The 26,023-nt window shown below is 45.7% G+C and overlaps 1 protein-coding gene across 1 annotated transcript in view; it reads left to right on the top strand.

The window, feature by feature from the left end:
* Positions 1 to 1,122: 1,122 nt before the first annotated feature.
* nlgn4xa (neuroligin 4 X-linked a) overlaps positions 1,123 to 26,023 on the top strand; it is a 319,083-nt gene continuing 294,182 nt past the window's right edge. The window contains exon 1 of the mRNA XM_038722527.1: positions 1,123 to 1,469. The gene's annotated coding sequence lies outside the window, so the exon portion shown is untranslated. The remainder of the gene's footprint in view (positions 1,470 to 26,023) is intronic.

Genomic DNA, 26,023 nt, shown 5'->3' on the forward strand with positions numbered 1-26,023 from the left:
AGGATATCATGTCATTTCTTTCAGACCAAATTAAACTTATATGTGAATTGCATACATTTACACTAAGAAAACCAGAAGTTAAATGGTCTTGGAAAGACTTAGAGGTGGAAAAAATGTTTCAATAATAAAATGAAATGTTCAAGTGGGCCACTGAGCCTCCTAATGTCTTGGAACAGAAAAGAAAATCCAAGTTGTATAATTGTGCATGACACACCCAGGATCCTGTATATGCATTCTTTATGGGCACCTCCCAGCATCCATGGATATTCATTGTACCTTTGGGGTGGGGCTCTTCACATGAGGGCCCTGTATACAGTTCACCTGAATGTTAAGAAAGGTTGTCCTCACAAAGAAAACAACAGCATTGGCTGTTTGTTAAAACATTTCAAATGACATTTCCTCTTTCCTGTAAAGGGATCGCTTGTGGTCGTGCAAATATGGTGCTGAGATGACTGTGTGTGACTTTCGTGGACTTGATAGTCAAACATGAGCTGCAGGCAACTGCAGGGGCCGGGTATAAAAACCGCGCTGTCAAGTTGGACACATTCTGCATGAGCTGACTGTGAGCTTAGAACAATGACTGATCAAAAGGTTGTTTCAACTTTGTGTAGCCAGAGAAAAGCACATGCTCCTGACTCAGTGACTGCAGCCGCCTTTCTCCCATGAGGTTTTAATGTCATATGACATGGTGTTTTGCAAAGCCGCTAAGGTCAGACAAAATGTCTAAGTAGCATGCCTTATGTTAAGTCCAACATGCATCATGTTAAGTTAGCCCTGCGCCACATGCAGTCAAACGCACATAATAACTGTTGTCTCTCAGAATCAAAACAGAAAGTAGAGTGACATTATACATTCCACACAAAAGGATTTATTTTGTCACCTTGATCAAATGTGTGGGTTACCTATTGAATATTTTTCTTACACAATATCAAATAAATCTGTCCATAATTTCTTCTCTTGTTTTTTTATTTACATCATAGTGAAGTATTCCACGCTCTATGCCAGAGCTGCCACAACAGAGCAGCTGGTTAAGGGTGATGGAGAGAATGCGACAATCTATTGGCTGCAGGCTTAGTAAATTTCAGTGGTATAGTCCAATGGCTAGCTAGAGCGAGAGAAAGAGAGAGAGAGACCTGGTTTCTCCATCACTAATCTCAGTCCTGGCAATGCACTCACTCTATGAGAGCAATTAGATTCAGAAACGTTTCCAGTGCCTCTGCAATGAGTCATTGAAACATCTTCTGTGGTGATAAAGCCGCATCTCTTTTCTCCCCTTCCACACACACACACACACACTCACACACTAACACAGGAGGTGTAGTTGGGCTGTCGTCAGTGCATCGGGACTGCGCTTCTTACTTTGGATTTGCAGAGCAGGAGGCTGGACGTGGACTTTATTGTGTTTTTCTGTGTATTAGCTGAAGTCGGGACTTACATAAAGGAGTCAGACGGTGGAGATACAGGCGGAGGTAAGTGAGCTGCCGGCTAGATGTGATGCTGAGCCTTAAACCTTTTCTTCCAGCAGCAGCTTTAATTTATAGTCGTATGGCTGAATTTCTGTGCTTTTTAGGTGATGCCCCCCCCCCCTTCTACTGCTTGTCCGGACGCGTTTCAGTCTTCCATAGCATAATCCACAGGGTATTCTTCCAGAGACGTTTACTGTTCACGTCAACTGGATGAAAATCATTTGTTACAATCATACCTGCCAAGAGTAATCTTAGCAAACAGGCACTTACGGGGGGGTTTCTAAAAAGCCCGTAGCAGCAGCGGAGGCTCATTCTTACGCACTTTCACCAGACTCCCGGTTTTTCATTTGTAAATGGTGATGAAAGAATGGATGATAAAACAACAGCCAGCAGTGAATATGCTGATCACAAGAGGCCAAATCACACATCACGCTGTTTATTATTTGTGCAAATCAGTGCATGAGCGTTGACATATGATGTGCTGACGCTGTGATGGTGCGTTACTTAAAGTCGGTCCCAAAGCAACAGCTCGGCTAACTTTAATGCTACAGGACTGACAAGAAAGGCGGATGTGTTGTTACAGCACAAAGCGCTTTCCGTCAAGATCGCGGAACGTTTAAACCAGTTTCACACCTGCGTTTCCCACTGGTGAACGAGGTGCAGCAGAGACGTGCGTCTCCCAGCAGCCACAAGATGGTGGTGTGGATATCTGGATGTGGATTTTTTGGGAAAAAGAAAACAGGGGGGCTTGCGTTGGGTTTGTGCCTTGCATGAATTTTTAGGGCTACATGGCAGCTAATGCTGTGATTTTCCAACACATTTTCAGCTTGTATTCACACTGGGTGGCATTCAGACTGGCTCTACGGAGAGGTGAATGGGCTGCAGATTCACACAGGCTGCTGGTTTAACAGGAGATGACCTTGTGAGTGTTGTATTGCTTTATCTGCTCCAAGATTAAATGATTATAAAGTCCAGAGTAGCTTTTAGGTCCTTGAACAAAAAGGGGCCGACACAGTCATCTGCCAATAATGTAGTGTGTGTGTTTACCTCTTTTGCATTTCAAACCTGCTCAGGTCTGCACTGATAATAAATGAATCTCTAGAGGAATATTTCTAAAAAAAAAGTGTAGTCAGGTGAACACTTTCACACCAGAGTGCCAGTACGAGGAAACATTTGAAGACTCTGGTAATTGTCACTGAGTTGTTCTTTGACAGTGATTGAGAGACATGTCCAACTTTTAGGAATCTGCATGTTATTGGAAAAAACATTTGTTCATATAGGCCTATTGCAGCTCTGCATCCAACCAGTCATCCTCTTTGAACCCTCCCCCCTCCCAGCTTGTGATTGTTCTGCAGGATTTTTGTCCATATTCAACAAACTGCACAGTTCATCTAAAATGAAAGTCATGTTATTCAAAATGAATGTCAAATATTTACAACATGGACACATCGCTCCATAATCCACTCGTCCTACATGATCCAAATGATATCAAGGATTCCTGGAAACAATGTGTGAGGGGACAAATGCAGGAAATTGGTTTTATTCTTTTGTATGAGAACAATCTTTGGTAAAATCACTTTTTTTCATTTTTAATTCCATGGATGTTAGTACTGACCCTAGGTCTCCCTGTTGCCAAAAGGAAGTTAGTCAATATAGAAATGACAAACTGGAGCTAAATCTAGCCAAAATGTTGGCATCTGCTTCCATAATGTCATGATTTCCGCTGTAGGCCTGCATCATACTGACAAGACAGTGATAACATGCGGATATTAGCAGCTGTTTGCTGATCTGTCCAAACCATATACATACAAACACACAAATTGTATAAAAAACAGAGAGCTGTTGTTTTGCCATGCTGCTCTATCTACAATTAATACATTTTATTTAGTGTAAGCTGAGCTCCTGGAGCTCTGAAGGAGGGATTATTCCTCTGTTGTGTGTATGGTATATTTGCTACCAACCACCTAAGACAGTGGGCAGCAAAATGAATGTGATAGATCTGTTAACTATATAATTCACCTTTCTAATTGTATGCTGTATATAAAAGACTGATGTGTATCAGGTATACTTTTTTTTAAAGGAAATGTCTCAGTATAATTTTTATATTATCAGTAGCATGTGAATGACATTTGCAGTTCACTTCAGGCCTATGTTTGTTTGACTTGCTCATACTCATACATATCCACAGTGTCAGTGGTGTGCACTCTTAAGGGGCAGGGCCACAGCAGCCTGTCCAAACCTGGCCATGGTTTGGCTTATGGTAATTTTGCTTCAATGTTGGGACACAAACTGTTTTCCATAGACTTAAAGATTCTTAACGCGGGGCTACACTTCCTACCTCTACCTGTGCGTGATGGCTACCTTGCTGCTGTCGCGGCACACACCACTCATGTGGTGTCCGCACAGACCTGCTGCTGCTGCCAGACCTGTCTTTCTACACTGAGTTTGCCTTTGATAATTGCCAACAATAATATAATGTTTAATTTCAAGGATATTACAGTTTTGACAGAAAGAAGTTAATATGTCGGTGCTTAGTTTAAAAAAATAAAAATATAAACAAATAAAAAATATATACAGCACAGTGTCTTTGACGTATTGTACAGATATAGACATTGAAACTGTAGTGAAAGGTGTCCTGTTGCTGGTATAATGTCAGTAAGACTGAACAGATCACTTTTTGCTGAGAAACATGTGCATCACGCAGAATAAATAGGAAATCCATTGAATCCACTTATCAGGTTTTCCTCAATCTTGTTCTTTTACATAGTTATGTGCAGTAGAAAACATATCTGATTATGTGGAAATCAAAAATATGGCAATTGGTTGTCTCCACGTGGTTGCTCCTGCACATCAGAGGATTTCTGCATGAAGTTTAACCATCCTCAATGTACTCACATTGTACCACTGGGTGACTAATTGCGTTGCGATAGGCAAGACATACTGTGTCCTGGTTAATTAAAGGATTCCATAAAAGGCCACTTCACTACTTCTATTTATATAATGAGACATTAAAGAGACCCTTATTGTTGTTATATAGTGTTCAAAAGCAGCCCAAATCAGTCAGCTGGCAGTGAATGTTAAAATCATCAGACAAAACTCCAAAGTGAGATTCTTCCTGTTTACCCCAAGCAATCTGTGGTGTGGTGCAGTGAGCTGCAGGAAAATTTACTTGACTTGGCTAACTAAGGAGGTTTTAGATGCTCAGCAGTACGATAGCAAACTTTTAATGCATATATCTATTGCTCAGTCAAAAACAAAAGAAATCATACATGCTTGAGATAATGCAATAATAGGAGCAATAAAGAGGCAGAAGTGGAATACAGAAGCCTTGATCCCCACACATTTTTTAAGCGATTCCAACAGTTCTGGTGTTGTGCTCCTCGTTTGCAGGTTGGAAAAATAACCGAGCCGATCAGTTTGTAGGTGGGATTAAGAACGGGAAATCATATATCTCATAATACGGTTAGAAAAGTATTCAAATGGCTGCTGACACTTATTTGTGAGAACTTGGAGAAGATTTAAAGTTGTAGGCATGCAGGCCTTTTTTATTTGTGGGAGACACCAGTCTGGTAAAGGACATTTAAAAAAGGAGAAGCATTGCACCAATTGCAAGGTGGCTCAGTGGTTTGAAATGTGGAATCCAGAACTGGCAGGTTGGGGCTCATTGGTGTGGAGAATGTTAATTTAATCACTAAGCTAGTGTATTTCCACTCCTATAATATTCATTTTTGCAAGAGAGTTTTTGAGTCTCTTTGTTTTCCATTCTGTTGATTTCCAGACATACACAAAATGTCTTACCCTGCAGAATGCTGGAGTGCATTCAACTGATTTAGCTCAGGCTGTACAATGATTTGTGGCCTTGGCAATAATTTGCAATAGGTTTAAAGAATCTGACCCCCATCATGGTCCAAATGATGTTTCAGACGCGTTTCTGTCCTGACACACGTGCAGTGCACAAAAATGCGAAAACATCCACACAAACACAACACATGTATGATCAGCTGCAGTGGCTTAATATAGGCTTAGTATTTTATACTAAGGACAGGGTGCCTCCGAGAGGATCATTTTATAATGATTGAAATGCAAATGACAAAGAGCGTCTTCATTGGTATTCATAAGACTTCTCTCCCATAATCATTAAGAGTGAGAACAATGTTCGCAATCTCCTGTGTGCCTATGCCAAGGAGAGCCACTGAGCACGCTCTGCATTCAGCTTGAGCCGTCTGAAGGACAGTTTATCATAAAATAACACATTATTACAAATACTCTAGACTGTGCCAATTTATCACACAAACATTTACAAGCATATAACCTCAATGAACAATGAGCAACAATTTCACCTGTGAAAATGGTATTTGTATTCACCCCTTCCAATGTTTGATTATTTCTGGCTGCAATGTGAGGCGACTGCAAACACAGCTGCTAAAATTCTTCATATAGTAGTAAATTTCATCATTATATAACCGCTCATGTAGGCAAACAGCCAGTGACGAACAGCTTGTGGTAGGCTGCGAACACCAGACAAAATGATGTGCTCAAGGCAATATTTCTCCTTTTGCTACAATATCTTTCTAGGATCTGAAGTAACTACTTCAAGAAAATCAGTTTTCTTAATAATGTTCAAATGTATATAATGTCATCAGTGCATATAGGGGAAGCTATGGGGTAAATGTGAAGATGTATTATGTTTTATTCTTAAATCAGAATCAGAATCAGAAGGAGCTTTATTGCCAAGTTTTACACATACGAGGAATTTGCTTTGATGATAAGGTGCTACACATAGACAAACATACAATTGACATAAATAAATGTAGAAATATATAAATGTGGAATAGACAATGCAAGTTATATAAGAATAATAAAAAGAATAGAGAAAAATAATTTGCAGAGAAAGAACATTGCAGATATTTACATGTGCATTATTCCGGGTTTGTGTTGTACCACAACGGAAGAGAATATTGTGTACATAAATATATAAATTGACAATATAAAAATGTACAACAACAAAGATTAACAATTAATTAAAGCTGCAAGCAGCGTTGGGCGGGCCCTCGCACTTGTAGCGCGTCCGGGCGTGAGCCGGCCGAGTTGCATATTCTGGAGCTCTGCCGGTGCGGCTGTGAATTTCCCACGCGGTTCCGACGCCGCATGAAGGTGTTATATGTCACTTCCTGTGTCCCCTATGTGGAGCTACATAGCACTTGCCGCTATGAATATAAATCGGTATTGGCGTGTAGATGTCTGCGGGGTGGGAGAGTTATCAAGCACGTAAAGTTTGTTTCAGATGTGAGCATGTACACTGAACAATAATGTACCCAAACAATAAAATAAATTCCTTTTATATTTCCCTGCCTTGTTGTTTATGTGTACATACAGAGGAAGAATGTGAGAACAGCACACATTTCATCGTTACTGTGTGTTAGAGCATGGGAGAACAGTGGATACTTTTAATACAGCCCACACCCCTAATACTGTGTAACTATAACAAGTAGAGAACAGAAGAAAAAGATGTTCTTTCTTTACAACTGTCTGCATAGCTCATTCATATTGTGTAATGAATGCAAATAAATAGGCCTACTAGGCTCCTCTCTACTTTGACATTTAAGATTAGCTTGTTTGATCCACCTTCATACACATGTGACATTACTGTACAACTTGAGAAAGGTGAGTTGTTTTCTGCTCCAGCCTGCCTAAAAGAAAAGCGTTTTTGGGATTAAATGGACTTTATTAGCTGCTGCAGTGCAGGATGAACTCAGAATAGACCCATTTCTCACCTTATTATTCTAAATCATGCAACGAAGAAGAAGAAATGCATAATAAATCCTGGGACAAAATCTGTCCACAAATACTGTACAGCATGTAGTCTGATGAACAAGACTTGTGTTATAGCTGACTTGGGCAGTGAAATGTTTTTTTAATTCATGTGGTCATAGTTGTCCACAACTCAAATCAGAATATAAGAAGAAATGTTTTATACCACCTCAAGAAGGCTTCCTATCAGAAAGGTAGGAAGGTATTTCAAATGTACAACTGCAGTCCTGAAATCTAAGTAAAGTAATTTCCCTGACATTTTTGTGTTACTTTACTTTTAATAGACGCATGTAACAGGTTTTATACTTCCTGTGAGTATAATCCAATCAATCTTATTTTCATACTGTATATCCGTTGTGTAATTTGATAAATTGTGTTGTATGTGGTGCTCGCATCTCAGAGAAGACTCTGACTACATGCGTCTTTGTAAAGAGAGAAACGGACAGAAAAAGTCTCTAACTCTGCCTGTCAGCTCGCTCTGCTCCGTTAAAACTGAATTTACCATACAGAATTGAATACGAGTGCACTCCAGATTTAGCTGCAGCTAGCTGACCGTGTGCTTCTCCGTATACCGCAGTTCTGTGTCCATGCATGCAGCAAACTGAAAGCACTGTCTGTCGGAGCGTCTACGTGAAAAGAGAAGGAAGACATTGCTGGTAGTATTGTCTTCAGAGTTGTTAAACACCTCAGTGCACTGAAGGAAGCCATCTGACTGTGTGAGGGGCAAGATCGTTGATGTCTGCAGGCAGAGTAGGAGCTCTCCTGTCTGACTGGTCCACCAATAGCAGAGAAGATGACCCCTTGTCAAGCACGTAAAGTTTGGTTCAGATGTGAGCATGTACACGTAAGTTACAACAACTTCCTGTGTCATGGCGAAGACTTGATCTCTGACGCCACGCCACGGACACACCCATTGACGAAAACTCGCAAATAGCACAACTTTTCATCTTCAATGCCTTTAGAAGGCACAGCACAAATTTGAAGTCGGTCGGACTAAATCCCTAGGAGGAGTTCGTTAAAGTACGAAGTGTGTAAATCATCCAAAATTTGACGTAAAATTCAAAATGGCCGACTTCCTGTTGGTTTTAGGGCATCGCTCCGAGAGACTTTTTTGTGCGTCTGGACAAGATACACGTACCACAGAAAATTCGTGCACGTAGGTGAAACGTGCGGCGGGGGCTGCTTCGTTAAAAGTTACTTCCTGTTGCCAGCAGGTGGCGCTATGACTGTGGGTGAATGTCGGCATGTACATGTGTTCAGGGTGGGACTCTCATCCTACATGTACAGTTTGGTCCAGATGTGAGCATACACACTGAAGTTACAACAACTTCCTGTGTCATGGCGAAGAGTTGATCTTTGACGCCACGCCACGGACACGCCCATTGACGAAAACTCGCAAATAGCACAACTTTTCATCTTCAATGCCTTTAGAAGGCACAGCAGAAATTTGAGGTCGGTCGGACTAAATCCCTAGGAGGAGTTCGTTAAAGTACGAAGTGTGTAAATCATCCAAAATTTGATGTAAAATTCAAAATGGCCGACTTCCTGTTGGTTTTAGGGCATCGCTCCAAGAGGCTTTTTTGTGCGTCTGGACAAGATACACGTACCACAGAAAATTCGTGCACGTAGGTGAAACGTGCAGCGGGGGCTGCTTCGTTAAAAGTCACTTCCTGTTGCCAGCAGGTGGCGCTATGACTGTGGGTGAATGTCAGCATGTACATGTGTTCAGGGCGGGACTCTCATCCTACATGTACAGTTTGGTGCAGATGTGAGCATGTACACTGAAGTTACGACAACTTCCGTGTCATGGCGAAGAGCTGATCTTTGACACCACGCCACGGACACGCCCATTGACGAAAACTCGCAAATAGCACAACTTTTCATCTTCAATGCCTTTAGAAGGCACAGCAGAAATTTGAAGTCGGTCGGACTAAATCCCTAGGAGGAGTTCGTTAAAGTACGAAGTGTGTAAATCATCCAAAATTTGACGTAAAATTCAAAATGGCCGACTTCCTGTTGGTTTTAGGGCATCGCTCCAAGAGGCTTTTTTGTGCGTCTGGACAAGATACACGTACCACAGAAAATTCGTGCACGTAGGTGAAACGTGCGGCGGGGGCTGCTTCGTTAAAAGTCACTTCCTGTTGCCAGCAGGTGGCGCTATGACTGTGGGTGAATGTCAGCATGTACATGTGTTCAGGGCGGGACTCTCATCCTACATGTACAGTTTGGTGCAGATGTGAGCATGTACACTGAAGTTACGACAACTTCCGTGTCATGGCGAAGAGGTGATCTTTGACACCACGCCACGGACACGCCCATTGACGAAAACTCGCAAATAGCACAACTTTTCATCTTCAATGCCTTTAGAAGGCACAGCAGAAATTTGAAGTCGGTCGGACTAAATCCCTAGGAGGAGTTCGTTAAAGTACGAAGTGTGTAAATCATCCAAAATTTGACGTAAAATTCAAAATGGCCGACTTCCTGTTGGTTTTAGGGCATCGCTCCAAGAGGCTTTTTTGTGCGTCTGGACAAGATACACGTACCACAGAAAATTCGTGCACGTAGGTGAAACGTGCGGCGGGGGCTGCTTCGTTAAAAGTCACTTCCTGTTGCCAGCAGGTGGCGCTATGACTGTGGGTGAATGTCAGCATGTACATGTGTTCAGGGCGGGACTCTCATCCTACATGTACAGTTTGGTGCAGATGTGAGCATGTACACTGAAGTTACGACAACTTCCGTGTCATGGCGAAGAGGTGATCTTTGACACCACGCCACGGACACGCCCATTGACGAAAACATGCAAATAGCACAACTTTTCATCTTCAATGCCTTTAGAAGGCACAGCAGAAATTTGAGGTCGGTCGGACTAAATCCCTAGGAGGAGTTCGTTAAAGTACGAAGTGTGTAAATCATCCAAAATTTGACGTAAAATTCAAAATGGCCGACTTCCTGTTGGGTTTAGGCTATGGCTCCAAGAGACTTTTTTGTGCGTCTGGACAAGATACACGTACCACAGAAAATTCGTGCACGTAGGTGAAACGTGCGGCGGGGGCTGCTTCGTTAAAGGTCACTTTCTGTTGCCAGCAGGTGGCGCTATGACTGTGGGTGAATGTCGGCATGTAGATGTGTTCTGGGCGGGACTCTCATCCTACATGTACAGTTTGGTCCAGATGTGAGCATGTACACTGAAGTTACAACAACTTCCTGTTTCATGGCGAATCATCGACGCCACGGACACGCCCATTGACGAAAACTCGCAAATAGCACAACTTTTCATCGTCAATGCCTTTAGAAGGCACAGCACAAATTTGACGTCGATCCGACTAAATCCCTAGGAGGAGTTCGTTAAAGTACGAAGTGTGTAAATCATCCAAAAATGGCCATGAAATTCAAAATGGCCGACTTCCTGTTTACTTTAGGCTATGGGTTCTTGAGGCTTTTTTGTGCGTCTTGATACGATACATGTCCCCAGAAAATTTCGTACATGTAGGTTGAACGTGAACGAGGGGCTAATTTTTTCCAATTTTCTAGGTGGCGCTAGCGAGTCATTTTGCCACGCCCATGTGCGAAACTTGTAGAATACGAAATTTTTCACCGGTTCTGACATGTTTGCAAATTTTGGTGAGTTTTCGAGTATGTTTAGGCCATGTCATTTGGGCCTATTTTGCAGGAAAAAAAAAAAAAAAAAAATATATATATATATATAATCCGAGCAAATTCAATAGGGACCTCGCACGGTCGTGCTCGGGCCCTAACAAGAAATGAAATAATAATTACATGTGCAGAGATATTTGTATTATTTGCAAGGGGGGAGTGTCAGATGAGGACCCGGGCCTTGTTGATGAGGCTAGCTGCAGACGCGAAGAAGCTGTTGTTTGTGGCGAGAGGTTTTGGTCCTGATTGACCGCAGCCTCTTGCCAAAGGGGAGAGTCTGAAACATTTTGTGTCCAGGTTGGGAGAGGTCAACTGCAATCTTTCCTGGAGAGATGGAAAATTGCAGCCAAACACCTTCTCTGCAGAGCGAATGATACACTGCAGCCTTCCCTTGTCCCTGGCAGTGGCAACAGCATACGAGATGGTGATGGAGGAGGTGAGGATGGACTCAATGATGGCGGTGTAGAAGTGCACTATCATTGTCTTTGGCAGGCTGAGGATGTACTTCCTACTAGTGTTGTAGTACTCGAGATCGGTCTTGGTCTTAAGACTGGTCTTAAGACAACTTTTTGATGGTTTTGGTCTTGTCTCGGTGTCGACTGCATTTGTACTCGGTCTTGTCTCGGTCTCGGACATTGAGGACTCAGGATTTTATTTCAAGACCAGTCAAGACCATAACTTTGGGAATATCAACAAATAGCTTTTGCGTTATCTGATTTGTTAACATCCTAACTTTGATTGGAAGTAAAAGAAAATGCTTCAAATGCAACCAACAACCCTAATTAATGACTGTCACCCCTCCCTGCGATGCTTACATTGATTTAAGCTCTTAGTGTTTGTATGTGGGTGTTTTAATGGGAATGTGGAAGGGAACGGTGATGACACTATGGGAATGCCTCTGGGCGTGGCAGGGCTGAAATCATGAATGAAACTACTCCAATCCTATTGGCGTTGCTAGAACGGTAGTGTGTGACGGTGTAACTGGAGGCGTATATAAGCACGCCGGCACACCGGACACATTAGCTCTTTGCTATGAAGCAAGGCACTCCAGGCGGGGTGAGGTGTGGCGAACCGACGCAGTGTCTCGTTCCCCTTCTCGGGGAACAAGGGTTACATAAGTAACCCGAGATGTTCCCCTTTGAGGGAACTCGAACTGCGTCGGTGATGACACTATGGGAACGAGAATACCCACTATGCCACGCCTCCGCCTCCGCCTGCCCCCCCAGCGTGCAGTAACCCGTAGGCACGACTAAGAGGCGAGCGCACGGGTGCCGGGTGCAGAAGGAAGGTCCAGACTGTAAAACTGGATGAAAGTGTGAGGAGTGGCCCAACCAGCTGCCTCACACAAATCCTGGAGCGAAGCCCCTGCGAGGAGGGCCCTAGAGGCCGCCATGCCTCAAGTAGAGTGCGCCCTTACGGCCATAGGTGAAGGTAACCCACGCACCTGATAGGCAAGGGAAATAGTCTGAACGATCCAGTTGCTGATCGTGTGATTGGAAGCGGGGAGCCCAGCCTTGGGGGACCCGAAACACACCAGCAACTGGTCTGCTTTCCTCCACTGGGAGGACCTCAGAGTGTAAATACTGAAGTCTCCCGTCCTCCGCTGTCACATGAGGTGGGGGATGAAACGCCTGCAGCACCGTAGACCCTGCCAACCTGGACGGAACCTTAGGGACATAGCCCAGACAGGGGTGCAGGATGGCTCTGACCCTTCCCGGGGCAAACTCCAGGCATTGAGGAAAAACCGAAAGTGCCTGGAGATCCCCCACCCTCCTCAGAGAGGTGATAGCGAGGCGAAAGGCCATCTTAAGGGTCAGGTGCTTGGCCTCAGCCGACTCCAGGGGTTTCGAAGGGGGCCTCAGCCAGCGCTTCGAGAACCACCGCCAGGTCCCAAGTGGGAACCCTGGAACAAGTCACGGGTCTCATCCTCCGGGCTCCACGGAGGAAGCGCACGACCAGTGGAAGCCTCAGAGGCCCATCCCTCAGAGGGGCATGGAACACTGCCATGGCAGCCACATACACCTTGAGTGTGGACGGGGAAAGGCCAGCAGAGAAACGGTCCTGGAGGAACTCCAGTACCATAGTCACCGGGCAGGTAACTGGGTCCACCGCCCGTTCTCTACACCAGGTGGCAAACACATTCCACTTCAGGCCGTACGTCCTTCTCGTGGACGGGGCTCTCGAGCTGAGCAGTGTCTCGACTGTTCCCGCCGTCAGGCCCGCCTCAAGGAACTGGGCCCCCTCAGGGGCCAGACCCACAGTCTCCACAGGGCGGGGCAAGGGTGAAAGACCTGGCCCTCCGCCTGAGGCAGCAGGTCCCTCTGAAATCGGCCACCACTGCCGTGTTAACGGTCCTGACAAGGACGTGGCGACCGTGGAGAGCGAAAATTCCTCAGAGCTCTGAAAACCGCCAACATTTCCAGGCAATTTATGTGCCAAGAGAAATCATGCTCCTGCCAGGAGCCTCTCACAAAGCGGCCGTCCATGACTGCACCCCACCCCGTGAGTGACGCATCTGTCGAAATAATTGTCCGGCTCCCCCTCGGGGAGAATCCCTTGGATTTTAACCACCACTGCAGGGCTCTCATGTGCAGCAGGCCAGACGGGATTACGCTGGACACTGCCGCCATCAGACCCAGCACCCTCTGAAAGTGTTTCACAGTGATGGTACAGCCCAGCTTCACTCTGGTCACTGAGGACAAAATGGACCCGACGCGTGCAGGTGACAGGTGGGCCTGCATCGTCGTCGTGTCCCACATCACCCCTAGGAACATAGTCCGTTGGGCGGGTGTCCTTTTTGTCTTCTTTGCGTTGAGCCGCAGCCCCAAACGCTGAAGGTGGGCGAGGACGACGTCTTGATGCCAAACCGCTAACTCTCAAGACTGAGCCAAAATGAGCCAGTCGTCGATGTAGTTCAGTATGCGGATACCCTGGAGCCTCATCGGGGCCAGAGCTGCATCCATGCACTTGGTGAAAGTGCGAGGGGAGAGTGCTAGGCCGAATGGAAGAACCCGATACTGGTACGCCGCGCCCCCGAAGGCGAACCTCAGGAACTTCCTGTTAGAGGGACTGATGGAGATGTGGAAATATGCGTCTCTCAGATCTATCGTGACAAACCAATCCTCGGATTGGATATGACTGACGATGGCGGGGATGATGAGCATCTGGAACCTGAATCTCCTCAGAGATTGGTTCAGGGACCGCAGATCTAAAATTGGACGCAATCATCCGTCCTTTTTTGGAACTATGAAGTACCGGCTGTAGAACCCAGACTCCCTGACTGGCGGGGAAATAAGTTCTATGGCCCCTTTTTCCAGCAGAGAGCAAACTTCCTGTCCCAACACCTGGCTCTGCTCCGAGTGTACCGCAGTCCAGGAGCTTTTCCACCGAACCCGGCGAGACTGAAGAACGGTCCTCAGATCTGTTGTCTCGGGGGGCTGTGGATGAGAGCGCTGCCTCAAATCCCGGGTGTGTTGAGGGGGACCACGAGAAGCGACACTCTGCCTCTGGCTCTGGCGGTAGGAGCTGGACGACGGCTGGGCCGTCTCTCTGCAGCCGTCGCCATCCTGGACCCAGACCGGCGCGGGAGATACTGCCGGAACGCCTCTCCTTGCATCCTGGCATGCTGAAAACTGCTGATGTGGGCGCCCACCGCCTCGCCAAACAGGCCAGAGGCCGCGACCGCCGCGTCGAGCAGGAAAGTCTTCTCCCGCTCCTGGATGCCCGACAGGTTGAGCCACAGGTGCCGCTCCGTGGCCACCAGCGCCGATATGGAGCGGCCAATGGTGCGGGCCATCTGTTTTGTGACTCAGAGCGACAGATCCGTAGCTCTGCGGAGCTCAGCAATGTCCTCCTCAGAGGGACCCCCTCCTGAGTCCATGTACTTCAGCAGGTCGGCCTTGTATGCCTGCAAAACCGCCATCGTGTGCAGGCTCACACCAGCCCGGCCCGCCGCCATGTACGCCTTGCTCACCAGAGCAGATATCACGCGACATGGCTTGGTCGGCAGCACCGGCCCTTTAAGGGACGACGCAAGACCGGGCGAGTGATAGCTGGCCAAAGCATCCTCAACCCGGGGCATCGTCCCATAGCCAAAACCCTTAACCCCCGCGACGTCGCTGTAAACCCGGAGCGGGGGAATAGTCAGATGTGCTGAGAAGGGCTTGCCCCAGCTTACTCACAGCATGTGTGTCTGGCACAGCCTCCAACCAATCGAGCTGGAGCTTGCCTACTGCCCGTGCCACCACCTCCAAGAGCTCGTCATAGCTGGGTGCTGACTGATGACGTTGCTCCGGCTCCCGGAAGTCTTCCTCCTCCATAATGCTGAGCACATCCAGCTCCTCAGAACCGGACAGCCGCAGCCTCTCCGGGCTCACACCTCGAGCGGGAGAAGCTGAGAAGCGGGCTCCCGAACGGGGAAGAGGAGAGTCGGAGCCAGCAGACGAGGAACGGGAAAAAGCCTCTGTAGTCCCGATGCCCTCGGAGGTGTCGCGCTGGGAGCCCCATGACCGAAGCCGCCGTGCCGCCTCAGCGACCACCGGGCCTGAGCCACGGGGAGAGCGCATCCTCTCCTGAGAAATGCTCTCAGCCCCTAAAAGTCTTGGTCTTCTCTCGGTCTCGGTTTGGGCGGTCTTGACTACAACACTACTTTGTTAAGGGGTGGTGTGGTGTGGGGACAGAGAGGACCCAAATGCAGCGCTCAGAGGGAAGGAGGTTTATTGAGGGGAAAAAGGGGTTGAAAGACTGGAATGGAGGGAGAGGTGGATGCCGGGAAACACAGGCACGGGGAACCGAGGAGACTGGGACCAGAGAGCCGGGGAACACTGGGGCTGAGGAAGCAAGGAGGCGAGGGAGAACTGGGAGGACGCCGTGGGGGAAGCCCGAAGAGAAGAGGACCGGAGGATGAGCCCAGCCGACTGAACGGAGGACGAGGGTGAGTGAACCTGGGAGGGAAACAGACAGAAAGATAGGGTTAGTGGAGACAAAACACAGGGAAATAAACAAGATGCTAAATATGTGTGGGAGCTTGAGTGATCAAGAGGCACCGGGTTTGGAGCAACGACGATCAAGCCCCAATGGAGTGGAGAACCAGGGTAGAATTACTGGCAGGTGTGGCAGTCCTGAGGAGGTGGCTGATGAGGTGCAGGTGCGGGTCGTTGGCTGGGCTCAGGAGTGGAGGGAGAGCGAAAGAGAGCACACACTCCGGACCTCTGGGTAATTTTTTTATAATTCACTAGTGATCAGTTAGTTAATCGCTCAATTATCTTAAATCAATCAGTCAATCTCATATCGAAGGGGTAAATCCTCGTGACAGGGACTTGGAGTTAGACAATACACACACACAGTTCCTGTGATTACGGTGAAATTTATTAGATAACTAAGGTGAAATAAATGCGGTTAAATACACATCAAAGAAATATGCAGTGGCTGAACAAACATGATGTAAACAGCAAGAATGTTGAGTTCTATTGTAAATTGGGTTCTCTTGTGGGGAGAATTTGATTCATAGGGCGAAAGAGAACTAATGAAAGCAGTTAGATAATACTAACTCGGTTAGATTTTTCTAGGAATTTTAAGGATTAAAGATAATGGATTAACAGACTATTGGACATCACTGATCATAGAATGCCTTGGTTTGCCTTACTGTGTGTTGTCGGCCTGCCTTGGCCTGTTACACGGGTATTCACGCTAGCTGCCCAATTCCTGGCTTTCTGCTAGGGAATTTTCCGGGGGTTCCGTGTCTGAATGAAGAAAAACACTCCAGTGTTGACCGTCCTCGGCCTGGCAGTTACGTGGCTGGGTCCGGGCTTTGGTGGGAGCAGTGTAAGGTAACTCGATGGAATAACTTCGAGCAGAACTTGGTTGTTCTAGAATTAAAATTGTCTAACTTAACGGTCTGATAACTTTTAACAAACAAAACAAAAGAAAAAAAAAGCTAGTAAGTTGCTGGAAACAAGGGAAAAGCAGAGGTCGTGGCGCTTCGCGTGTGTGGCTTGAAACGAACAAAAAGCAAGCCGGGTCAAACTTCTTAGGGCGTTGCTGGGAGACGGGGCACCCTGAGCCTGAGAAGAGCGAAGAGGCCAAGAGAGCGAGCGAGCGCATGTCGCTACTTTTGTTTGTTGGGGCGTGGTTCCCAGGGAGCTTGTTTCCTTTTGTTCCCCTTTAACTGTAATGTCTATTTTAAAAGTCTATTTGCGCATATTGTAATCAAATATCTTCCCACAATGAAACCTTAATTGTCAAACGGTTATACTGTTCTTAGTTTTAAGCATTTGATAAAAAGGAAAGCAATTGTCAGTAGTTAAAACTTAAGGTTAGCATTTCCTAGGACTCACATCAGATGAGAGGAACTTAACTAGCTTCCTGGATAATATTGGTTGTTACACATTCTTACTTAGAGAATATAAGCAAGATACACAAATGGCATCAGATTATGAACAGGTAAATACAGAGTGACATTTATACATTAAACGGCATTTCAGAACGATGACATGTAATACTTTTTTTGTCCTCTTGGGGGAGCTCTGGTTCCATGACGATAGCTTTGATTATTCTTTCAACAGTTAGTACAGTAGTTTAGTTATTTAACATTAAATTCGAGCTGGAAAATTAATCGAGTAGGATAACATTTCTTTATCATATCATTTCTAAAGGAAGTGTCAGAAAGTGTTGGGAACAAAGCATTGGTTACAACATCCTTGCTGAAAATTACACTGCAAAATTAACTTATTTGGTTTCTTCTTTTCAACAACAATATCAACAACAACATGGTAACATAACTACTCAAATGGAGTGGAGAGACCTGTTAAGTAACTTGAAGATTATTTAATAAACAAGGTGTAATACTTTGAGTTTTGAGGAGACAGTACTCCTTGTTTACACAAAGGAATTCAGGGCTGTCCTCTGGTGTTCTGGAGTTTCTCACGCCTGGCTGTGAAAGTGAGGATATCCTTTGATGTGAGGTAATTAAACAAAGAGGGAGGTCAGTTGCCATGGTTATGTGTGTGGGGGCAGTTTAGGGTTTCCTGCCCTCTTTCCAAAAGAGTTCTGATAGGCTGTTCAGGAGAAAGCTAATTTCTGGTTAGTGTTTCTTTGTCATTTTAACAGTGAGGCACCGAGCCTTATCTCGGCGGCTGCCAAAGGTGGCCAGTTTTACGATCGAACTGCCCAGAGGTTGAGGGTTGATATCTCAACCCCCCCCCCCTTTTCTCTCAGGGAGAGAGAAGGAATTTGGAGTCTCCAAATTTATTTGATATAAAATGAACAAATCCACACTGGCTCAATCACAACAGGGGAGTGGTGGACTGGGGCTGAAGCTGAGCGGAGGAGTCACGGGGGATGGTGTCTGACTGACTCTCAAAGCGGCATTAGAACTGGTTCAGCTCATTAGCCAGGTGAGAGTTGATGGAGCGGGGGGCTTTGGGTTTGTAGTTAGTGATCTGTCTGAACCCCCTCCAGACATTAGTGGCAGCGTTTGCAGAGAACTGGTCCTATAAGGCGCTTTTCGACCAAAAGTACCCGGGACTTTTAAGTCCCCAGATCTTTTTTAAGGAACTAAAAGTTTCCTTCAGCCCACTGTTGTGTGCGTTTCCACCGTGGTCTAAAGACCTGCGAAGATCAGGCAAATTAACCAGCTGATGTAGGCTGTAGGCCTGGCTGTACACAGCGATGGACAGGCATTATTTGTAACCACGATCCATGAGCAACATTTATAAATGACCATCAGATTTGACTGGAATATAATGAAAAACTATAGGCTTAGCTTGACCATTAAAGCAGCTTTTTGTGTGGGATTATAATGAGGAGACACGCAATAAAGTTTGTTAACACATTTAATACCAAACTGGATAAAGCTTAAAATAACTCCAGCACAGAGAAAGCAGCACAAAAATGAAATCGAGACAGTTTGGAAGGTTATTAAAATATTTCCAGCCAACTAGAGCTACAGATCAGCTGGCAGCACGTGTCTGTGTCCACCTGCGTCGGAAGGTTGGAGGAACAAGATGTTTAACGAGCTTTAATTACCTGCTGTAATCAGCTGGTCCGCTTGTTTTGGAGAGGAGGAGACCGACTTCATCTCCTTGTAGAAACTTCCTGATTGATGAAAACTTAATAACTCTGGACCCAGTAGTAACTCCATCAGCTGTTCGCTGTAAACACACCCAGGCTGGCTGCTATTTACATTTATTGCCGACGATTGATCTCAAGCGGACATTGGCGAGACATGTGTGCTATCTCTTGGCTGATTGTGATTTATTCGTTTGCAAACAATCGTGGAAAAGAGAGGAGCAGTAGAAAAACAGCCGACATGCTCCAGTTAAAACCAGTAGCCTCTACTCGCCCATTCAGAAATTCACTGCAAGGCAAGCCCCGCTCCCCCAAAGTACCTGGTACGTTTGGAAAGTACTACCCCCCGAGCAGGGTCTTTTTATGGGGTAAAATGAAGACCTCAGAACTACATTTAGACCCTGGTCCCTCTGGTGGGAATGCAGCGAGTTCCTCCAAAGGTTCCTAGTTCCAGGGTAAAGTTCCTTTGGTCGAAATGCAGCTATAGTAGAGTACAGTTGTTTAGCTTCTCGCACCTCCTTGCTAAACCTGTACTTTAATGCCCTGCACCCGGCTCGGTCCCCACTCCTAAATGCCTCCTCCTTTTCCAACCTTAGCTGTCTGAGTTTGGCTGTAAACCAGGGTTTGTCATTGTTATAACTCATGGGGTGGGGGAGTAAAAGGGTTTACAGTTAATGATAATATTCCAGATTAGCAGAACAGTGCTGCTGAATCACTGTCACGTCAGTACACCAGCCATTGTTAATATAAAAACAGATACCTCCACCTTTTGTATTGCCGGAGAATTCTGTGTAGAGTTGGAAGCCAGCCGCTGCAGCGTGGAGTCCAGTATCAGTTCACACAGCCACGTCTCCGTGAAGAACAGAACTTAAATTGAAAAAAAGTCTGTTTTTCCCCCCACCAGAAGCTGAAGAATGTCCAGTTTGTTACAGTGATAGAAATATGCCAAATATATACTAAATGACAGAAATATTGCCGGTAGCGGTGTGCGGAGTGCCCTCCGGCATTCCCCTGATGTTCACGAGCTCTTCTCTGGTGAAAGAGCTCCAGAAATCACAGCCGAAAACTGAATTCCCACACAAAAACAAAAGAAAACAGAACACACGGTATGGTTATGGACAGAACGGACCCAAACGCAACGCTTCAGGTTTCTAAAGAGGTTTATTGAGGGAAAAAGGGGATGAAGAGGGGCTGGAGAAAGGGGGGAAGATGGGCACCGGCAGACGTGGGCGCGGGGGACCAAGGAGCTGGCAGAGCAGGAGGGGTTCAGGCGAGAGGGCCAAGAGGGGCTGGAGGCCGAGGAGGGAAGGATGTGGTGGCTGGCGGTCCGGCAGGGAGCGAGGGGAGGACCGGGGAGAGCCGGGGAGCGCCATGGAGGCGGTGAGAGGGGGAGGCACTTTCATCAGAGAACATACCTTTGGACCACTCAGCAGCAGTCCAGTCCTTTTTGTCTTTAGCCCAGGCGAGACGCTTCTGACGTTGTGTCTTGTTCAAGAGTGGCTTGACACAAGGGATGCGACAGCTGAAACCCATGTCTTGCATACGTCTGTGCGTGGTGGTTCTTGAAGCACTGACTCCTGCTGCAGTCCACTATTTGTGAATCTCCCCCACATTTCTGAATGGGTTTTGTTTCACAATCCTCTCCAGGGTGCAGTTATCCCTATTGCTTGTACACTTTTTTTCTACCACATCTTTTCCTTCCCTTCGCCTCTCTATTAATGTGCTTGGACACAGAGCTCTGTGAACAGAGCTTCTTTAGCAATGACCTTTTGTGTCTTGCCCTCCTTGTGCAAGGTGTCAATGGTTGTCTTTTGGACAGCTGTCAAGTCAGCAGTCTTCCCCATGATTGTGTAGCCTACAGAACTAGACTGAGCGACCATAAAGGCCTTTGCAATATTGAACCTTTTCATAATATTCTAATTTCCTGAGATACTGATTTTGAGGTTTTCATTAGTTGCCAGTTATAATCATCAAAATTAAAAGGAATGAACACTTGAAATATACAGTGCCTTGCGAAAGTATTCGGCCCCCTTGAACTTTTCAACCTTTTGCCACATTGCAGGCTTCAAACATAAAGATATAAAACTATTTTTTTGTGAAGAACCAACAACAAGTGGGACACAATCATGAAGTGGAATGAAATTTATTGGATATTTCAAACTTTTTTAACAAATAAAAAACAGAAAAATTGGGCGTGCAAAATTATTCAGCCCCCTTAAGTTAATACTTTGTAGTGCCACCTTTTGCTGCGATTACAGCTGTAAGTCGCTTGGGGTACGTCTCTATCAGTTTTGCACATCAAGAGACTGAAATTTTTGCCCATTCCTCCTTGCAAAACATCTCGAGCTCAGTGAGGTTGGATGGAGAGCGTTTGTGAACAGCAGTTTTCAGTTCTTTCCACAGATTCTCGATTGGATTCAGGTCTGGACTTTGACTTGGCCATTCTAACACATGGATATGTTTATTTGTGAACCATTCTAGTGTAGATTTTGCTTTATGTTTTGGATCATTGTCTAGTTGGAAGACAAATCTCCGTCCCAGTCTCAGGTCTTTTGCAGACTCCATCAGGTTTTCTTCCAGAATGGTCCTGTATTTGGCTCCATCCATCTTCCCATCAATTTTAACCATCTTCCCTGTCCCTGCTGAAGAAAAGCAGGCCCAAACCATGATGCTGCCACCACCATGTTTGACAGTGGGGATGGTGTGTTCAGGGTGATGAGCTGTGTTGCCTTTACGCCAAACATAACGTTTTGCATTGTTGCCAAAAAGTTCGATTTTGGTTTCATCTGACCAGAGCACCTTCTTCCACATGTTTGGTGTCTCTCCCAGGTGGCTTGTGGCAAACTTTAAACGAGACTTTTTATGGATATCTTTAAGAAATGGCTTTCTTCTTGCCACTCTTCCATAAAGGCCAGATTTGTGCAGTATATGACTGATTGTTGTCCTATGGACAGAGTCTCCCACCTCAGCTGTAGATCTCTGCAGTTCATCCAGAGTGATCATGGGCCTCTTGGCTGCATCTCTGATCAGTCTTCTCCTTGTATGAGCTGAAAGTTTAGAGGGACGGCCGGGTCTTCGTAGATTTGCAGTGGTCTGATACTCCTTCCATTTCAATATTATAGCTTGCACAGTGCTCCTTGGGATGTTTAAAGCTTGGGAAATCTTTTTGTATCCAAATCCGGCTTTAAACTTCTCCACAACAGTATCTCGGACCTGCCTGGTGTGTTCTTTGTTCTTCATGATGCTCTCTGCGCTTTAAACGGACCTCTGAGACTATCACAGAGCAGGTTCATTTATATGGAGACTTGATTTCACACAGGTGGATTCTATTTATCATCATTAGTCATTTAGGTCAACATTGGATCATTCAGAGATCCTCACTGAACTTCTGGAGAGAGTTTGCTGCACTGACAGTAAAGGGGCTGAATAATTTTGGTCAATTTTGGGCTTTCCAGGTTGGACAGTGGGAAGGCCAAGAAACACAGACGTTACCAGGAAACCTTAGCTGGGGACAACAGGGCATGAAGGTTTTGGGTGTTCTTCTGGGAACATAGGAGTTTCAGAGGAAGATCTGGGAGGGTGCTATGGAGAGAGTGTGTGCCAGACTGTCTAAATGGAAATGGCTGCTACCTCAGCTTTTCTACAGGGGGAGGGTCTTGATCGTCAATAACCTGGTTGCCTCGACCTAGTCCAGTCCTACCTCCACCAAGGGATCTGATTCCAAGAATCCAGAGAGCTGTCGGGACTTCTTCTGGTCAGGCCATCACTGGCTGAGAGCAGCGATACTGGTACAGGAGGGAGGACAGGGCCTGGTGGACATTACATCATGCATTACAGCCTTCAGGCTGCAGATGGCTAAGAGACTGCTTTACAGCTTTGGCCTACCATGGACAGACACTGCCTGTTTGCTGCTGAGGAGGGCTGGGCGTTTAGAATATCACTTGTTCCTACTCCAGCCCCAGTCCATGGATTTAACTGGTCTGACACCTTTTTACCAGTCTGTCCTACAGGAATGGCAGGTGTTCACCTTCCAGCGGAAAGCAGTGATGACACCAGGGATGTGGCTGTTTGAGGAGCCACTGTTTGGGAACAGCTTCATCACCTCTCAGGTTCTTTCATTGGTCAGCCTGAGATCCAGACTGAGAGAAGTGGGGTGTGTCAAACTGGGCCATCTTAAGAAGACCTCCATCCCTCATCTAGCTGAACAGCTCAGCATCAGATCCAGCAGACTGCTGCTCAGGCTGGTGGAGCGGGTCTGTGCTTCCCTGCCGGAAGCCCTCAGAGCGTTTGCTGAAGACCGTACTCTCTCTGGCCAATGGGATGATGAATGTGAGTATGTCTTTCCTTCTCTGGCTGTCTCTCCTGCGGTGGGACAGTGGCAGGATGAGCAGGATGTCCTGCTGTCTCTAACGACCCCAGAGCTGGGGGACTTCGACGCTCTGGGAGGGAAAGCAGCCTATAAGATAAGCATCAAGGTTTTGAACTTATGCTCCCTGACAGGTGTAAAGGTGTCAAGGTGAACAGAGGTTTTTGGCGTGGGATCGTCCCTGAGGGGCTGTGGTCCCTGTACAAAACCTCCTGTTCAAAAACCATAGCTACTAACAGGTATCTGGTGCACCTTAATCCTGGCACAGGGGACGGCTGTCCTTTCTGTTCACAGACAGAAACCATACATGATCTTTTTATTCAGTGTTCCAGACTGGTTAGACTTTTCAGCCTACTACAAGTGTGGATTCAGGGCTTAGGGGAGCATTTCTCTTTTAGTCTTTTTATCTATGGTCCACGTTACTCTGGACAGAAAAAAGCTATACACACACTGATTAATTTTATTTCAGGACTGGCCAAATTAGTCATTTGGAAAACAAGGAAAAACCGTGTGAGGGGTGAGGGGTCAGAGGACCTAGTTCTGATGCTGACTGGGCTGCTGGCAGCTCGGCTTAGGGTGGAGTTTAAGTTTTACAGATTGACAAATAAGACAGAAGCTTTTGTGAATGTTTGGGGGGTGCAGGATGTGCTGTGTTCAGTCACAGAGAACTGTTTGGCTCTGAATTTTTGATTTTGGGTTAGCATTTATGTTTTGTTTTAGTTTTTAGTTGTTGTTTTATTGAATTAAGTCATCTTTCTCCTACTGATACTAGTAACGGTTTTGTAAACGGAATTAATAACTGGAAATAAAGGTCTTTGTTAAATTCATATTCTTTCTCTCTCTCTGCCTCACTGTCTTCCTGTCTCTAACATTGTCTGACTGCCTGTCAACTTGTTTTACAATTTGAAAATGCTGTTTCATCACTAAATCCACTTCTAACAAGTTTGGAGGCGAGAAATCAACTGTGTAGATTTTAAATATCGGCAGTTTTAGGGAAATTGTTTTCGAATCGAGAATGTGCTCGAACATTTTCGGAGTTGAGAAGCTCCGCAAATGCGGTGGGGCCAGTCAGCCGGCCAGTCAGCTCCGGTCTGCTCACGGAGCCCCTGTCCTCACAGCCACACAGACCTCTGCAGCCAACACAGCAGACGAGTCCAGCAACAACGTGAGAGGAAAGACCCGCAGAGACAGTTTAAATGTTCATACCGCTGTTATTCTGTCATTACATTCTGAGTAATGTTGTAACGTTTTAACTTTAATCAAGAGACATCTGGCTCGTGATGGACAGGCTTGTGTAAGGTAGAAGCACTTTGATAAAAAAAAATAAACAACAATAGTGGTATGAAAGGCAACTATTGTCGCTTTATTATTTTCATTATTCTAAATAGACATTACATTGTTAATGTAATGTTACAGTTGGTTTCAGTAGTCACTTTTTATTTGCTTTTATTTTATATAATTGTTATTTATGCATATTATTTATATACCGAAGCAAACATCTGCTACAGATTGGCTGCAGCCTTGTTCTCATACATAATGTTCCTGTCTCTCTCTCTCTCTCTGAGTGTATGCTTGGAGTGGAGGATGGTAAGAGTGGGTGCGCGTTTCAGCGTGAGTGTGTTTTCTATCTTTTCTATTTTTTGTTTGTTTGTTAGTTGTTAGTGTGTTTTTTTTGTATAATTTGTAGCGGGTGGGTTCCTGAGCGGTGACGACTGGTTTTACCGGAGTCATGCCGACAGTTCACAGAGTTCACAGGAGGGGTACAACACAGAGTATACAACAGGCTGGGCATCAGCGGGTAGCTGGTTCTGTTGATGCTATTCCAGGTCCTGATGGTTCAGATGTTGAGATGTTTCAGTTTCTGGTGGTTTGGGAGCTGCTGTTTTGGGTTCTGCTGGGTCAGTTTCTGATGGCCCGGGACTTTCTTGTCTGGATACAAGGGATTTGGGTGCTGCTCTTTCACTTGCAGCGTTTTCAGGTTCTGCTACTAAAGATGCAGCAGTAGAGGTCAGAGAGCAGTCACACACTTACAGCACTAACAGCGATGTAGTCAACACACAGACACAAAGCAGGGGAGGCAGAATGTTCTCTGGAGGAGGAAAGTGAGATGCTGGTAGACAAAGAGTGTCACTCTGCTTGTGAAGTGAAGAAAGCTTCTCCTCAGAGTGAGTGTCAGCAGTCAGGTGAAAGTGAAGGTGATGAGGAGAGTGATTTTAACTGTACTGAGCAGGTTAGACAGGAACCATGGAGAGCCTCATGCTGCCTCTCGCACTCCCCTGATTCAGCTTATGGAAGCTCAGGAGCTGTGTAATGTGTGGAGAGGTTTTCAGGGCAAGCAGCGACAATACACTTGGACACATGCTAAAGATAACTTATTGTCTATGGCCAGGCTTGATCGTTTTTATTGTTTTAAACATAAGTTTAATTTATTTAAAAGTTGTTGGATCAGCCCTGTTGGGTTTTCTGATCACTCACTTGTAACAGTTTCTGTTTTTTTGTGTGTGAAAGCCAGTAGTGCTTAGTGGCATTTTAACACAGCTTTATTGGAAGATAAAATTTTTCACAAAATCTGATTTTATTTCTTTACAACAATGGTGGGAATGTGAGAAAAGTCCTCTGGGCTCTGTCCACACATGATCATGTTACAAAATGTAGTCTT

The sequence above is a fragment of the Micropterus salmoides genome, unplaced genomic scaffold (assembly GCF_014851395.1).
Source record: "Micropterus salmoides isolate LMB-PRFRI ecotype aquatic unplaced genomic scaffold, ASM1485139v1 Ms_hic_scaffold_1, whole genome shotgun sequence".
In the NCBI taxonomy this organism is placed as follows: domain Eukaryota; kingdom Metazoa; phylum Chordata; class Actinopteri; order Centrarchiformes; family Centrarchidae; genus Micropterus; species Micropterus salmoides.